General features: G+C 43.1%; 1 pseudogene; it reads right to left on the bottom strand.

The window, feature by feature from the left end:
- Nucleotides 1-1,177: 1,177 nt before the first annotated feature.
- On the bottom strand, nucleotides 1,178-15,432 carry LOC134039031 (THAP domain-containing protein 6-like; annotated as a pseudogene).
- Nucleotides 15,433-16,671: the final 1,239 nt, after the last annotated feature.

Raw genomic sequence — 16,671 nt, 5'->3', positions numbered from 1 at the left:
CATTATTAGAATAATCTGGTGTATATTTGAGATTGTTAGACACAAGTCTGGAAAGTTATTGAGATTAGTGAAGATTTCATGCTATTTTCAGAGATTAGCGATTTTCTATCATTCTTTTAAAAACATAATTGAAAAAGAGCTAATTGAAAAGTTCTCAAAGTAGACATGTTTGTCTGTAATTTTATTGGCAGCATGCAGTCCATCTTTTTTTTGCACATCATTGAGATGATTGATTCACCTCCAATTGATCTGTCCGGTGGTCGTTGCAATTAGACTGTATGCCTGCAGAGTAAGAATCAGTCACTGCTAGTCACAGTACAAACAGCAAAATGTTGATCATCACGTCCGGCCATAACTGTGCAAATGGACAGACAACAATATTTAGATATAACTTTTAGCAGCAGAGGCATGAATTGTACAAAGTACAAATAGGTCTAGAACGATCATCATTTACCTGCAACATATTACGCATCAACTTGAGCATTTGGCAAGCGTCCATCATTACAAATACTTTTCTCGCCAGTCACCGGATGCGAGAAACTGGTTTGAAGCGGCTCTCGTAGGTCTCCCTTCAGCTCACACCCAAGTTGGTTGCACATGCTGACATTGGAGGCATGCCCATCCATTGTTACACATACCACCCGAATGCCCCGTGCATGCAGCTCCTCCAAAGCATGACTGAGAAGGACCCTTTGTGTCTCTGAAGAGAGAGACTTGGTCAGGAAGTAAGCAATGGGAGTAGGGCTGCAACTAACGATTATTTTAATAATCGATTAATCTGTCGATTATTTTTTCGATTAGTCGATGAATCAGATAAAATTAAAATAAAAAAACATGAATTTCCAACCCTTTATTCAGAAACAGAACTGACAGTGCAAATTAGTGCAAAAAAGAAAAGTGCACAAACGAACTTCAGAACATTTCTACACTACACTCCCAGACGCACACACTCGCAAACGCTCACTCCCAGACGCACACACTCACAAACTCTCACTCCCAGATGCACACACTCAAACTCTCACACTCACAGATGCACACACTCAAACACTCACAAACTCTTACACTCAGACACACTCTTTCTCACTCCCTTTGTTCAGACACTTTGCATTGCAATGCAAAAATGTGTTAACGTGTTTGCATCAGTAATTTCCCAAAATTCAACCGGACAACATTAAGCCTACCTTTGTAATGTATGTGGATGTGGGAGGGGAAAATGTTGAGTCTCTCTGAGGTTTTTGTATGCCTTTGGACCATGAAGATGGAGCGTGAGTGTTACCGGCCTCAGGTCTAGGGGTGCCTGAGCCGATACATAGATCTGTGGTAGAAGAAAAGAGAATAGAAAATATATAAGTCGTGTGAAGACAGTTAGCAAACTGTGCATACTTTGGTTTCCATTTTATTCTGCGCATAGTTGCTGGTCACAAATACCATTACATACATTTAAACGATTCTTTATGCATAGTCCTATTATTCAATTGTACAACAATGTAGCAACTAGGCACACTTATGCATATACACACATTTCAAATTACAATTATTATTATTCAGAAATACTCTGCGTTATAACTAATAAGATATTGGAAAAGCCATCAAACACACAAAATACACAAGTAGCAAGTAGCCGTTGACTCTCGTGAAGTCGAAATTTAGCAAGGACGCCCACTGCTAGGCTAACCTGCCAAAACTACCACCCGCACTGTCCTTTCAACTTCCATATACAGATTATTAAATTTTACAACTTTTACAATCATCACATTTTTACATTGATCATACTTCCTCTATATGTACTGTGAATCCTACTATTAATTAACTAACATTTGTGAATTTCTGAACACTCGCGTTGAAACGGCCGGCGCACTGCTTCGAAGTTTGCAGTAAATCACCGATCCTAACTAAACAACAAAATACTCCTCCGTTAAATCTATTCACTATACACACATTGCTAACACCCCACACTATCATTTCACCAAAACATTCAATGAGTATTTAGCTGGTTGACCAACCTGTGGTAGAAGAAAAGAGAATAGAAAAGATATGTCGTGTGAAGACAGTTAGCAAACTGTGCATACTTTGGTTTCCATTTTATTCTGGCGCATATTTGCTGGTCACCAAAGCTTCTAGCTTCACACTTCACTCTACACTCTAGCGCCATCTAATGCACTGGTGGAGGCTGACAATTGCAGTTGACAATTTGTAAACGTATGTTTAAAAAAAATAAAGGGGTGCCAAGATTTCATTTATTAAACACTAAATATTCAACCCGCTACACTCTCCCCTACTTTTATGAGATGTCTCCTGACATCTACGCTTACTAGTCAAGTCTGCTGTCAAATCGTCAATGTCTAAAAAGTCCACACTACTGGTCTGGAATAGTAACTGATTCCTGGGTGAATTTGACATGCCAGTACATTACTAGGCATTAAACAGGTTGGCGTTTGAATCACAGAATTAGCACCATACTTCCATGGCTGATAAGATGGGTCCCCAACGCTATTATAAGTGAACAGTTCTCTAGGTACTGTAGCTCGGGATGACCTCCTCACGGTCTCTTCCAGAATTTCATTTTGCTGTACCGCCTCTGGTTCACCTTCTGCTCTCTGTGCCATTTCAGGCCCACAGTCATGTACTTCTTGTTGGGCTTGAGGCTCCACCACTGCCTCCACCTCAGGTCCTGGTTCCGGTGTCCGCTCTGGTTCGTCCTGTTCTTGCCTTTGAGGTTGGAACTCCCGTGCCAAAACTCTTAACTTGCTACTCTGTTTGGGTTGGGTATTCTCATTTCGGACGTTGGTGACACAGAACCGAGGTTAGTATCGACGTACATATGTGAATTCCTCCTCGTCTGAATTTTCAGTGTCCGTTTCATTTGTTTCGTGGTTGGTCTTTTGCTTTTCCTTTGTATTTCTTTTCACAGGTTTGATGGGATGATCTACGTCGAGAGGTAAGTCATTCACAGGTAAAAGAAGATTCCGGTGTAGGACACGGAGGGTTTTGTCTCCCATTTCAGCTTGGATCTTGTACACAGGTCCATCGCCGACCCTGTCTATGACTCGGGGCACCTTTCGCTCCCAGTATGATCGCAGTTTGCCGGGGCCGCCTCTCTCTGAGGTTCCTAACAAGCACTCTGTCACCTGGCTTAATAGTAGCACCTTTGATACCTTTGTCATAGTACTTCTTCCCTTTTGCTGATGACTTTTGACTATTCTCGGCTGCAACTTTGTATGCTTCCTGCATCCTTGTGGCCCACTTTTGTGCAAATGTCTCTTGAGTTTGTTTCTCACTTTCTGGTTTAAGATCAAATAGAAGGTCTATGCTTCATGTCTTGTGCAGTTGTATGCGTGGACTATATGTGGAAGGTGTTCTTTCCACTCCGACTTCTTTTCCTCCTGCAGTGTCCGAAGCATCTGTAGCACCGTTCGGTTCAGTCTCTCCACTGGGTTCCCCTGTGGATGGTAGGGAGTTGTACGAGAGTGGGAAATTCCAGCCAGTTGTTGAAGTCTCTGGAAAAGATGGTTTTCAAACTCACGTCCCTGGTCGTGATGTAGTTTCTCCGGGAATCCGTAACGAGGAATGAAATCTTGAAAGATTTTCTCAGATTCTGTTTTACCCGATTTATTCTTTGTTGGGTACGCCTGTGCGAAACGTGTGAAGTGATCAACCAAAACAAGAATATATTCATAACCCCCATTACTTGGTTCAAGATGGAGATGTCTTTGGGATCTATTTGAACCCCCTCGGCCGACACTAAACGACCTATATACCTTACTTGGTGCTTAAATATCTCACATTTCTTTGGACGTAGTTTGATTCCGTGCTCTCTCATTCGACACAGCACTCGCCTCAGGTCTTCTACGTGTTCATTGAAAGTATTTGAGTAACATAGTACATCATCCAAGTAAGGGGAGCAACAGTCATCTCTCACTCCTTCCAGAACTCCCTCCATGCATCTTTGAAAGGCAGCTAGGGAGTTGGTGAGACCGAATGGGATTCGCACCTACTCGTACAGCCCCCAAGGAGTGCTGAAAGCAGTGGCCTGTCTTGAGTCTTCATGCACAAACCCTTGATGATAGGCACTGCCTTGATCAAGGATCGAAAACCAAGTGTATCCCCCTAAGTTATCCAACAGGTCTTGTATTCGTGGCAGTGGGTGCCGGTCAGGGACTGTTTTACTGTTAAGTCCTCTGAAATACACACACAGTCTTAGGCTGCTGTCTTTTTTTCGTACACACACTACCGGAGATGAGTATGGCGAAGTGGACTTTCTTATTGACACCCTGTGTCAACAAGTTCTGAACATATTCTTTAACCTCTTGGTATAGGGGTTTAGGAATTGAGTTATAGCATTTCTGTACAGGTGTATCATCCTTCAACTTGATTTTCAGTGACAGGCTTGGAATACAACCGATATCATCATCTTCACGTGCAAACACATCCGATTCTTCATAGAGCATATTTCGAACCATTTCTTGTTCATCTTCCTGGAGATGTGATATGTCTACTGGTGGGTGCCAATTTCCCTTGACCCTGTTCTTTTGTTGCTCAGCTCTTGATTCGTTGGGTTTTTCGGTGTTTGTCTGGGCCGAACATAGTACTGAAGTATTAGACTGGGTTGCAGGCAGTTGACTCTCAGGATTGATCACAGGGTTCAACTGAGCTAGCTGTTCTAACTGACCTAACACAGTTCTCTGTGGGAGATAGATGTCATGTTGCGTAGGATTCTGGATAGGGATTCTGACTAGCTTGGAGAAACCACTCGGAACATCGACAATAGCCGGGAAAAGTTCTAACCCGTCTGGACATTTCCCCTCCATCTCCGGCTCAAATATCATTGTCCCTCCTTCTGGCCAAGATCTAATTCTGCATTTTATGTCACTTATCTGACCTGCTTGGATGGTAAAGCCTTTCTTCCCCACATTCACAATGCAGTTTGAAAGCATGTCTTTAGGGGGTATCACAATGACTGATGAAACCATTGCTTGTGTCGTACTCTCTGTGAGCTTCATTGCTTCGCTTAACAGTGCATTAAGATTTAGACCACCTGTCTTCTCACTATTCTCTTTGATCAACTCTTCAATCACGTTGAAACCAACCTGCACAGCTCGAACTAACTAACATGGGTACACGTATTCCTATTCTCCCATGTAGATTACTCAGTATTTCCAGGAGTACATCAATCCATCCGTCAAACGGTATACTAGTGCCATTGGCTGCAGTGACATGGAGATGGTTATCATTAGGTAGACTCTCTAGGGGTTGAATTTGGACATGTGGCAATTTACTTTCTACCCAAGACCTACTAACGACACTAACCTGGGCCCCAGTGTCTAGCAGCAAATCGACACCAACAAAATTGATAGTACATGAGACCATGCATTTTCGACCAATCAACTGAGCGGCATGTTTCATTATTTTTGGTTTGGCATGTGAGATTGGTGTTTGGTTCGTTTCGACGTTGTCATTGCAAAGGTGGGACTGTTTCTGGACACTGATCACTGGCTGTCCCTCCCCGGTGATCTCACCCCGTTTCCCGAACTCTGTTTTTTTAACCCTTGTGCTGCCTTCGGGTCACATGACCCAAAGGTTCATAACGAACCATCGTTGTGTTTACACAATTTTACCCAATACAAAAACATATACAAATAATTTTATTTTAACCTTCGCAATGTGGGGGCCTTGAGACAGCCCAACGATTAAAAGAAAATGATTCACTTTGTTTTTGTATGCTGTAAAGTTGTCGCAATACGACGGTGGGTCACAATGACTGATGGGCCAGAATGACCCGAAGATAACACAAGGGTTAAACAGCCAATTGCTCTGTGGCCTGCCTGGCCACAACGAAAACAGTGAGGGCAGTTTTTGTTTCCTTTCTGGACACATTCCTGACATTTACCTCTGGTGTCAGTTCTCCGAGATGAAGTGCTGGTGGGGGGTGGACAAGCTACTTTTGAAGTTTTGATGTCAGTGGGTTTAACCATCTTCTGAAAGTTCTTGGTCAGCGCTGACACTTGTGCTGTAAGTTGCATTATAGCCGTACGATTGGCTTGGACTTCACTGTCAACATGGGTTGGTTGTAAGTGCTCACTATGTTCACCATCAGCCTGCAGTGTTGAATTGACAGTCACTGGTTGGAGTCTAATTGTTGGAGGGCCCAGACGTTTCCGTCTCTCTGCCTCTTCACTCGCTGATTTGGCTACCTGTTCTATGATAAAGTCATCTGTCACTCGTGAGTCGGAAAGGTAAGGTTTGATGTCACATCTGATGTTTTTATTTTTTTCACTTAGCCCTTTGTAAAGTGTATGGAGGAACACCCCTTGAACTAGATTTTTGTCATAGTCAAACTCAGCGCTACCTTGTTGTGACACGAACAGTACACGTTGTTTGAGACCCATTATTCTGTATAGAAACTGATGCGCAGTTTCTTTGTCTTGTTGTTTTGCGTTACTCAGCTCCTGAAAGAGCTCTGTGCTACTTTTATCTTGCAGATGAGACCGAAGGAAGCGTTTTAACTCTGCGACTGTGAGGTCGACTTTGTTTGTTAACATTTCCTTAAAAGTACCTGGTTTGATTACCTTTAGTACCGTTCGAATAATCTCTGATTCTGTAAACCCCTCTTTGATACCCTCATCAATTTGTTTACAGACACTGTTGTATGTTATGTCAGAACTAGAATCTGAAATCTGACCTCCATGTACCTTAAACTCTCTTCGGGGCAGATAAGCTGCAACATCGGTAAACCTTACTACCTGCTCAGAAACACTTGAACGAATACTCTGTCTCTGGTAGCGGGGTCTCTTGTGAGGTTGGCCCGATGCCCGTTGTTGGCCAGTGGGTTGTCGGCTGGAGCAGTCTCATGGTGATCCGCAATGTGAGGCGGGGTGGTCGTTGCATCACCACCTGCTGATTGAGAATCATCCTTGCCAGTCAACAGTCTATCAATGATGTCATTTAAGTACAGCAGGCGTGACAAACCCTCATCCTCAAGTCCCTTGAGTTGGTCACTTTTAACAAAGTCTGTGATGAAGTAGAATAGTTCAGGTTCACTTAGTACTGTTAGATCTTGGTCTTGTTGTCCTTCTCCATCATCTACGGCAATTGCCAGTTCGAGTAACTGGCTGGCACTCAATGACGGTAGTTTCTTATGGATGTCCCAGACCAGCGCCCGACGTGGTTCTGAAGCTGCCATCTCTACTGGACACCTATGTTTAAAAAAAATAAAGGGGTGCCAAGATTTCATTTATTAAACACTAAATATTCAACCCGCTACATGAGCGCAAACTCTGTAGCCTTTTGTGTACTCATGGCCCTGCTTTGCCATGAGGTCTATCTTAAGATCTGAAATGTTATGATTTAAAATGAATAAGTCCTCTTCAGATAAAGAGAGTAAGAATAACATGTACATTAATTTCAAAGTGCTCATTTTGTCTTACCGGAGTAGAATTCAAGCTTCTCTTTGAGCTCTTCATTAATGAGGTTCTTTTCCCTCAAATCCCCCACAAGACTCTTCACTATGGTCTTTGCCCTCTTTTCTCTGGCCATGGCATTCTTCTCTCGCTCCAGACTTTCCACTCTTGCCAAGGCTTCATCGAGTCTGGTCTTAAGAGCGGTAGGAGAAGCAGGCAAGACATAGCCATGATCCTAGTAGAAAGAGGGTTGAACATGGTTTGAGTGATGTTTCACTTCACAAACATCACTTTGACACCACTAGTTTATGGCCCACATTCTTTCTTATAGTCATCACCTGTCAAAGCCACTGCCAGCACTGTGTGTGTGCGTCAGGAATGCATGTTCAACGTGTCTTCAATTGTGTGTATGGGTTTATTTGTGTGTGTTTAATATGAGTGGCAGCAAACATGTGATATTTTAATATGTCCAGGAACATTATGATATGATTTTTAAAGTAAAAATATTCACATCATTAGGCTGAGGTTGTGGGGGTGAGGTTGCTGTTTCTTGGGAATCCTGAGAGGCCACGGACAGGCTTTCTTCACCTCTTCTGGAGGTAGACGTAGGCTTGCCCTTTTCCAACTAAAATGAAGAAGCATAATACAATATATATAAAGGGATATGTATCTCACCCTGCCCGGTGATTGATAATAGAATATTTACATTTATGAATGGTAATAGCCTTATGATGATACGCCTACTCTTTGGAGGTGAACCGGGAAGCTGAAGACGGATGGAAATAACATCTTGGAGTCGGACAATCTGACCCGTCCTATGTAAATCGCCCTGCTTAAAATGTTGATTGCGAAGCACTGATGAAACTCTTGCAGTGAATCCTTCTCTCCTCAAAGCCACTTCCCACTTCTTCCTCACATCTGTGTCCTTGGGAAACCTTCAAAATAAAAACGGAAGATTTTGGAGAATACAAGCAGTGTTGCCACAGTTACCTTGAAAAAGTAATCTGATTACTGATTACTCCCTCTAAAAAGTAACTTTACAGTTACTTTACAGATAACTTGATTTTATAAGTAACTAAGTTAAATGACAAGTTACTTTATTTGTTACATTCAGCAGCTGCCGACAACAGCCCCGCCGCCTCAACATAAAAATGACAACCGGTTTTGCCAACACTCACAGTGCATTTTTAACAGTAATGTACACAACAACAGTGTACAATGTATGACATTTTAAGTTGAACTTAACTATTTCCTGAAAAAGTACAGGTTGGTTTTGCAGCTTTTGTTGTTTTGGTGGCGGGAGACCTCCTGCTTTCTTCTTCGTACCACCTTGGGATTTGCTCTGTAAATTTGACTGTGCAGTGCTGCGACTCCAAATGCTTCTTCAAATTTGAAGTCATGTTTTTGTAGCTTGATAGCACTTTGTCGCCACCAGTACAGAGTGTACAACTAACCTTGATATTTCCATCTTTAGCTGACAAATACTCAAAATAGTGATTGTATTTCCAACTCGAAAATGCGCATCTATCTCTCCTCCCCCATTGTTGTTTGTGTCGCTGCGTGGTAGGTCTATACACGTGACGTGACCCTCATGCTGAAAACGTGACTTAATTTTCGCATTAAGCTACATGACTTCACTCCCAGAGACGCAAGAAGAAATCAAATATATATATATATTACTATTAATGACAAAATAGTAACGCACAGTGACTTGGACAAGTAACTTTAATCGGATTACTGGTTTGGAAATAGTAACGCGTTAGATTACTCGTTACTGAAAAAAGTGGTCAGATTAGAGTAACGCGTTACCGGCATCACGGAATACAAGTAGCGACTGCTGTAATGGCATTTTTTGACAGTTACAATATCTATGTTTCTTTAAGTGGTAAAAAGTACGTTCCTTTGTTATAGACAGTCGAATGTAAGAAACTGAGGCTCTGTGGTGTGGTTTACTCTGTAGAAGGGACACTCAGATTGTTTTAAAGTATTTATGGTGTTGTTTTATTATACCTAACTAAGAGCCAGAGGGTCTTAGTTGGGTCTGGGGGTTGGGGAGATGGTTATCAGTTGAGCGAGCTGACCTAACCTTTTGGCCAAGGAGATGGCCAAGTCAGACATCCTGTTTGTGTATCATTAACCATCTCCTCATTTAGAGAGCGAGCTGTGACATCAAAGAACTGTGGGACACTTGATGTGGAGTCAAACTGTCACTGAGTAGTGCTGGCCAATCACAGAGACTGCTATATTGATGGATTGACCATCAGAAGAACCATTTGTTCTAAGTTTATATAAGGCAGGGTTTTAAGGTTGTTCTTCACCACTCTCTCGAACGACCTGTAGGTTACATCTGCATGTCTTTCGCTATGACTGGTCCAGAGTACTCTGTTAATTCTTAAGTTGTACAAACTAAATAAATTGTATTGAAACCGCCAAATCTTGACTATTCAGATCTACACAGTGCCACTTGAATTTTTCCATTACACTGCCCAACACTGATGCAGTTGGTGCCACTTGTGTAAAATTCGCTGGTCAATGTTATACCAGTAATATTTGTTTTATTTATACAATAGCATTCTTGTGTCAGTTGTAATCTAAGTCAGTGTTATGGATAGGGTTGCCACCTTCAACACTGAAAAATAAGGGACGCCTGACACAGTGGGGGGCACACCCCTCGGGGCCACGATGACCACAGGCCCGATGATGTGCCAGTGGTGGTAAATCACAATTTAAAACATGTTTTCATAAAAATATTAACATTGATACAGGGACATTATAAAAATATATCTGCTATTGAAATCAGTGTGAACAGATGCACTCAGTCTCTCTCTATCACAACTCAAGTGGTCATATCGTCATAACTGAATACACAGCTATGACGATAATAAACATAGGCCAACAAAGTTTGACAGTGAAACCACAAAAAATAGGCATTTGGAGGAACTTGTGAGAACCATATTTTATTAACATATTAAATTAACAGATCCATAACTTATTAACCTTTAAATTAAACAAATGCTTTGATACTCAAATTCTCATGGAAAAAATAGATATAGTGCAGGAGACTTGCAAATGATCTTCCATGAACATCATGAACATGATAACATCAGTGGACCAGAAGTAGTAGTATGCAGTATTGGGGCATGTCAAGCCTACTTCCTTTTATAAGTGTACTTCTTATTACGTGGGGGGGTATCTGGAGCTGCCTCCGCCATTCTTTCAAATCGACTCTACGCCAAGAGACCCGCCTTCAGCGAGTATTACCCAATCAGGGGCAGAATAGGACGAGTCTTCACAGAATGCGGGTGGGATCATTTGCATGGGATGCTGCATTGAAGACAACTCGGAAAATACGGGATAAACCAATTCTGTATTTTAAGGGATGGGTGGCAACCCTAGTTATGGAATATGACTTATCAAGTCTCAGTTCATAGCCGGGTGTATACCGGCCAGTACAGTAAACATAGCTTAGCTAGCTGGCTACGATTTCAGTACAGTAATATCAAAGATTCTTGCTCCTAAGTTCTTAACTCTCTGGTAATATTCTATTCACAAAATGCAACCAATAGTAGGCCTACGGTAATGTTAAATATTACTTGTGAAAAGTAATCCCCCGAGCCCTATTTAAGATGGTTCGCCGATTTGAGCATGAATATGCTGCACAGTGGTCTGGTATCTTCAACTTCTGCTGCTACGCAACTAGGAGTTTGCCCGTTCCAAGATGACGGCCGCATTTCTCGTGCCCAGCAGCCAATGCGGCGTCTACTCTTTATTATGTCTATGGTTTCTATCTTCTGTGTCCAATCCAAAGATCCAATCAGGAGCTGTAATAACTGTAATCACCATGACAACTCACTCAACGTTGGCCGCAACCTCTGTGGGTCACGCAGGTTGTGTGTGTCATTCGCAACAACGCAGGCTAATCAATTTGCTTACGGTAGCCTACCTGTTTCTTCCCTAGCGAAAATCATGGTGTGCTCTAAAACCAACAAAAATGTATGCATTTGTGCTGCCGGTGGGGAGCACAAAACCAATGTGTAACAATTTATTAAAGATCCTGTAAAGTGGAATTGAAAACGAGTTTTAAGTTCACCACACCACAGAGTAATGTATTATTAACTACCCATCCAAATTCGAATGGAAAAAAAAACACAGACAAGTATGTTAAATTAGGCTTTGAAACCATTTCACCAAAATACCATCATTCTACACCGAGTAGCCTAATATCAAGTTAGCGGTTTGCACTAACTCATAGCAGAGATACCTCTGGAAAAGTTATCTAGTATAATTATAACAAGCACACAGAACTGAGTGATGAACTGCTGGCGGCGGTGGATGGTCCAGGTGCGACCGGAGGAGGAACGGCCGGGAGGGCGATGCTCGGTACGGCTCAGCGCTGCAAGAGAAGCCGTGTGTCCACGAACCCCGTCTGTCTCTGGTCCATGTTAAAACTATCCGCTGTGAAATGGTCACTGCAGAGGCGGCTGTTGGAGTTTATCCGAAGCTTTCCATCAGCGTGGCTCTTCACAAAATCAATCCACCTATTTTTCCTTTCCTCATCAATAGGGAAATTAAATAGCGTTGCAGCGCAGCTGAAGTTTTTGCATCCAGGGAAGATGCAGTTGCGGGTGGAGGGAGACATCCTGAAGCTGGCTAGCTAGCTGATGTAGGCTACAATAACAGTACAGCAGGAGAAGCCATTCAGTGATCTGACGTAGATGAGTCGAAATGACGTAGATGGGTAACTTTTTGGCCCCACCCATTAAAACCTGATCTGAAAACGGAAGAGAAACTGTTATACGGTCTAACTCCACATTTCAGTGCAACAAAGTTTTAGCGCTTTGCACATGCTTTCAGGAACTCATTTCACACATATATAATGTACTGAGAAGCAAATCATGGAATTTGCTTTACAGGATCTTTAAGAAAGAAGAGATCAACGGGTCAATTATCTGTAGTGTCGACAGGGCTTCCTTACTGTAAAGAGGAAAACTGGGGGTGGATGCTTGCTCAGCGTTAGAGGCCACTGCAGTTTCTTCACATGATGCAAATAGATGAGGAACGGAAAGGGCACCACGTGTGTCCTTAAAGGTCTGGACCACATGATCCTCGGGAGAACGGGTTTCTGTGTATTGTCTAGATAAGGCATCAGCTCCAGCATTCTGACTACCTGGGCGGTAAACAATATGAAAATCAAACTGAGCAAGTTCAGACACCCAGCACTGCTCTACAGCCCTTAGCTTTGCTGTTTTAAGATGACTCAGGTGATTGTTGTTTGTAAAAACAGTGAACCTTTTTCCAGTTAGGTACTCCCTAAATGTATCAGTGACAGCCGACTTCAGCCCCAGTAGTTCCAGCTTCATTCCACTGTAATTGTCCATGTTCCGTTCTGACCGTCGAAGGCCCCTGCTGGCATATGCCACCGGTCTCCTGTGGCCATTGGACTCCTGGGACAAAACTGCCCCTAATCCTTGATGACTGGCATCAATCTCCACAAAAAAAGGCTGAGAGAAATTGGCGTGCCTCAATACCGGTGCAGTGGTCAGTCTCAACTTCAGGGCTTCAAAAGCCTCTTCACAGGCAGAATCCCAGCTCTGGCTGAACAAGTGTGCTGGGAAGTATTTATTTTGGTTCTTTGATGGACCCAATGCAGAGATCACTTGCAGGGGGGCAGCCACACTTGCAAAATTCCTCACGAACCTCCGATAAAAACTTGAAAAGCCCAGAAAGGATTTCAGTTCTGATAGATTCTGAGGCCTACACCATTCTGCCACAGCACAGATTTTCTTGGGATCAGTGGACACACCTTCAGATGAGATGACATGGCCTAAATACGACACTTGAGATCTAAAAAATGAACACTTACTCAACTTGACTTTAAGATGAAAGTGTTCAAAGCGTGACAGAACCAGGTCAAGACGTCCAAGATGCTGTTTAAATGTGGAAGAAAAAAACACTACATCATCCAAATAAAGCTACAGGGACTGAAACCTCTGATCGCCGAAAATCCTCTCCATCAGTCTTTGAAATATTCCTCGTGAATTACAAAGACCAAAGGCCATTCCCATAAATTCATAGAGCCCAAACAGTGTACAGAAGGCAGTTTTTAGCCGATCCCTTTCCATCACTTCCACTTGGGTATATCCACTCACTAAGTAAAGGGTCGAAAACAACTGGGCTCCACTTAGGGAATCTAAGGACTCAATGCGTGGGAGCGGGAATGAATCCTTCCTTGTCTTGGCATTCAGCTGCCTATAATCCACACACATCCTCATTGAACCGTCCTTCTTCTTCACAATCACCAAAGGGGAGGAATAGGGGCTGCTACTTTCCCTGATTATATCGTTCCAAAAGCTGCTTAATATAGGGTGACTTTTTCCCGGACATGTCCTCTTTTCGAGACCTAAATAATGCGTCCGGCAGGGATTCTAAAATCGTCCGGGATTTTGCCTGGTCGGATATTTGTTCTCTGGGTCTTTCACAAACTAGTTATTACGCCCTTACAAGTTTTGCAAAGGGTATCTCCCTAACGTTCCACCTTCTTGCGCGAGCTCTGACTGTAGAGAGAACTGTCATTGGTCAACCTCCTTCTCAGTGTTGCCAGATGCACAATAATTATCCTCCAAATACGATCATTTTGACCCTTTGGTATGATACTTCGCCATTTCCAATCTGGCAACAATGTGAGCACCTTGCCGTCTTTATCATTATTGCTTGAATATATGAGGAGGTCTGAAAAGTGTCTTAATTTTTTCTTATTTTAATATGTGGTCATATAAAGATTTTTTTTATTTGTTATCATTATTGCTTTAATATATGGACAAGACACATTAAAGACATTTAAAAACCACTGAAAGCCACAGAAGCACTGGACTAAATGCCACAAAGAAATAGTAGGTGGGTACTCTGTTGAAGTTTAAAACTATTGGATCTGCCCAGAGCCACTCTGATCTGCCATAACCAATCGCTAGCGTTCGCCTTAGCCAATTCCTTCACCACTACTGTAACAGAGCTAGCTGCCGTAGCTGGAAAATCAAACTTTTCCCGAACCCCGTGGGGAGGAGGGCCACAACATCATGGCCACCAACAAAACTCAGCAAAACTTGTTCTTGCTCCGGCTTTAGTTTATAGATATTCGGCAGGGTTGCCACAATGGACCGAATGGCTTCGCTTGCATCTTTCTCCGCCGCCATTACGGAACTACATCACAAACTAGCGCAAAACATCAACGTCATCGTTCTCAGCCACTCCCTCTGTTCGCTGATTCGCCGGTAGAAAATCAACCGGAGACATCTGACTTACGTACCTCATGGCCAGACCTAGTACAGAAGCAAAATCAAAATTGAGCGGAAGTACGTAGGAGGGCAGAGCCAGGCTATCCTTGACCACCAGTACACCTCTCTTTGGTATAGTTCTGCCCAAGGCCTCCACGTCTATTTCAAAATACCCCAGATAAGGTATAGCAAGACCATTTGCTGCCTTTAAAGCCAGCCATGTACAGTTCTTAAGCTTCTCACTTTGCTTTCAGTAGAAGTGTTGTTTAAAACAAGTCTCAGTAATGGTGGTAACCATGGAACCAGTATCTTAAGAGGCATTTTATCCTTACCCCTCCCATCATTACCTCAACAATGGGGCTTTGTCCCACTAAGCAGTCATAGGTATCCCCACTATTATGAGCCCCTGAGCCTGACTGTGTCCCCTCTGTGGTTTGGCTCCTCACCACAGGGGGGGAGAGTTTCCCTGCTGCTCTGAGACATAAGCAGCCCCATCACTTGTACCAGAAACTGTGGGAGGCGGGTTAAAACCACAGGAAAAATATGTACAGTGTCTTGCAATATGACCAACCATTTGGCACTTGAAACAAATCGGTCTACCTGAGGAGTCAAAGGCCAGCTGTTGTCTGGGTCTGCCACGCCTGGCCCCAACCCCCCTGCATACTGGATAATGTCTGGGACAAGTCATCTATCTGGGCCTGTTGCCGCTTAATGATGTCAAGGATTTCGGCTAACATTGGGTCTGATTTCGGAGTCACCGCCATAACTGCATTAGACTGAACTACTGGCTCTGCCTACAATTCGCAAGAATTCACTACCCTTCGGACCCGTTCCCCAGCCACATTACCGACCTCTCCCCACTGGATGGCCTCATTCCTAATATCAAAAAAAGAAATATTGGGGTGATGACGTATTGTCTTACTGACCTCTTTACGTAGAGCAATATCAGAGACATTCTCTGCAAACTGGTCACGGAGGGCAGAATTGCTGCACCAGGTTTGTTCCACTGGGCAGTATTCAATCTCTTCTATGATGGCCAAGAGCGCATGTGAATATTCACGAATGGATTCCCCTTCTCTCTGTCTTCTATCAAAGAATTGCCTCTGCAACCTAGTAAGTGATTGGGGTCGCCCATATATCTCTGAGTATGTCAAGGATATGTTGGTGGTCCTTTCTATCCACCTGAGGGAGGTACCTAATTTCCTGTGTGGCCTCACCCCCCAATTGTTCATAAATACAAACAGACTTATCAGTGCCTTCATAAGGGCGGTAATTCAATTGATGTCATCCAACCACTCATAAAATACTGCACTAGACCCACCCGTAAATATTTTACATTTTCTTTCTTTTGGCACAAAAATCACACAGTCTTTGGACACAGAAACAGAGGCACCACTCCCACGGCTGGAGGGGCGATCCCTTGCAACAGATTGGAGGGATGGGGCAGGCTGGGACTGCAATTGTTCCAACAAAGCATAATTTGTGTCTCTAACCCTTAGATGCGTGAGTTCTAAATATTTCCGATGCTCCCACCACAGTGAATTATTTTCCCGAAACGGAAGCTAGCCAGCTTTAGTTAGCTTCCATTACCTAGCAACCTAACATAATACTCGTAGCAATGCTACTACCTGCTAGGGTTACTTGTTAGCTTCCTCATTGTAAATTTTGCAGCCATACTATAGCGTTGGTCATATATTTTGGGGGAGAAAAGAATTGTTTTTACATTTTAGCAGTAGCTTCAATTTGGTGCATTTTGAGAAAAACTTTGAGTACAATTTCATTGATCTTAGCTGCCTGCAAGTGCGACACTGGTGAGAGTGCCCCCGGACTCGAAATACCACAACCAGTATCATCAGATTCACTGGTGCTACTACTTTTTGGCTTCGGAAGACGAAACCTATGCATGGCTAGGGTCAGGGAGGTGAACAAAGCAAGCTAGCGAACCTGACATGAATGCTGTTGCAGCTGTGGGCGTTAGCCAGATGTGATTTGGAAACAAATTG

Source organism: Osmerus eperlanus, chromosome 18, assembly GCF_963692335.1.
Source record: "Osmerus eperlanus chromosome 18, fOsmEpe2.1, whole genome shotgun sequence".
In the NCBI taxonomy this organism is placed as follows: Eukaryota; Metazoa; Chordata; class Actinopteri; order Osmeriformes; family Osmeridae; genus Osmerus; species Osmerus eperlanus.
Note: the sequence above shows the minus strand (reverse complement) of the source record. Positions and strands in the feature narration are given on the sequence as shown.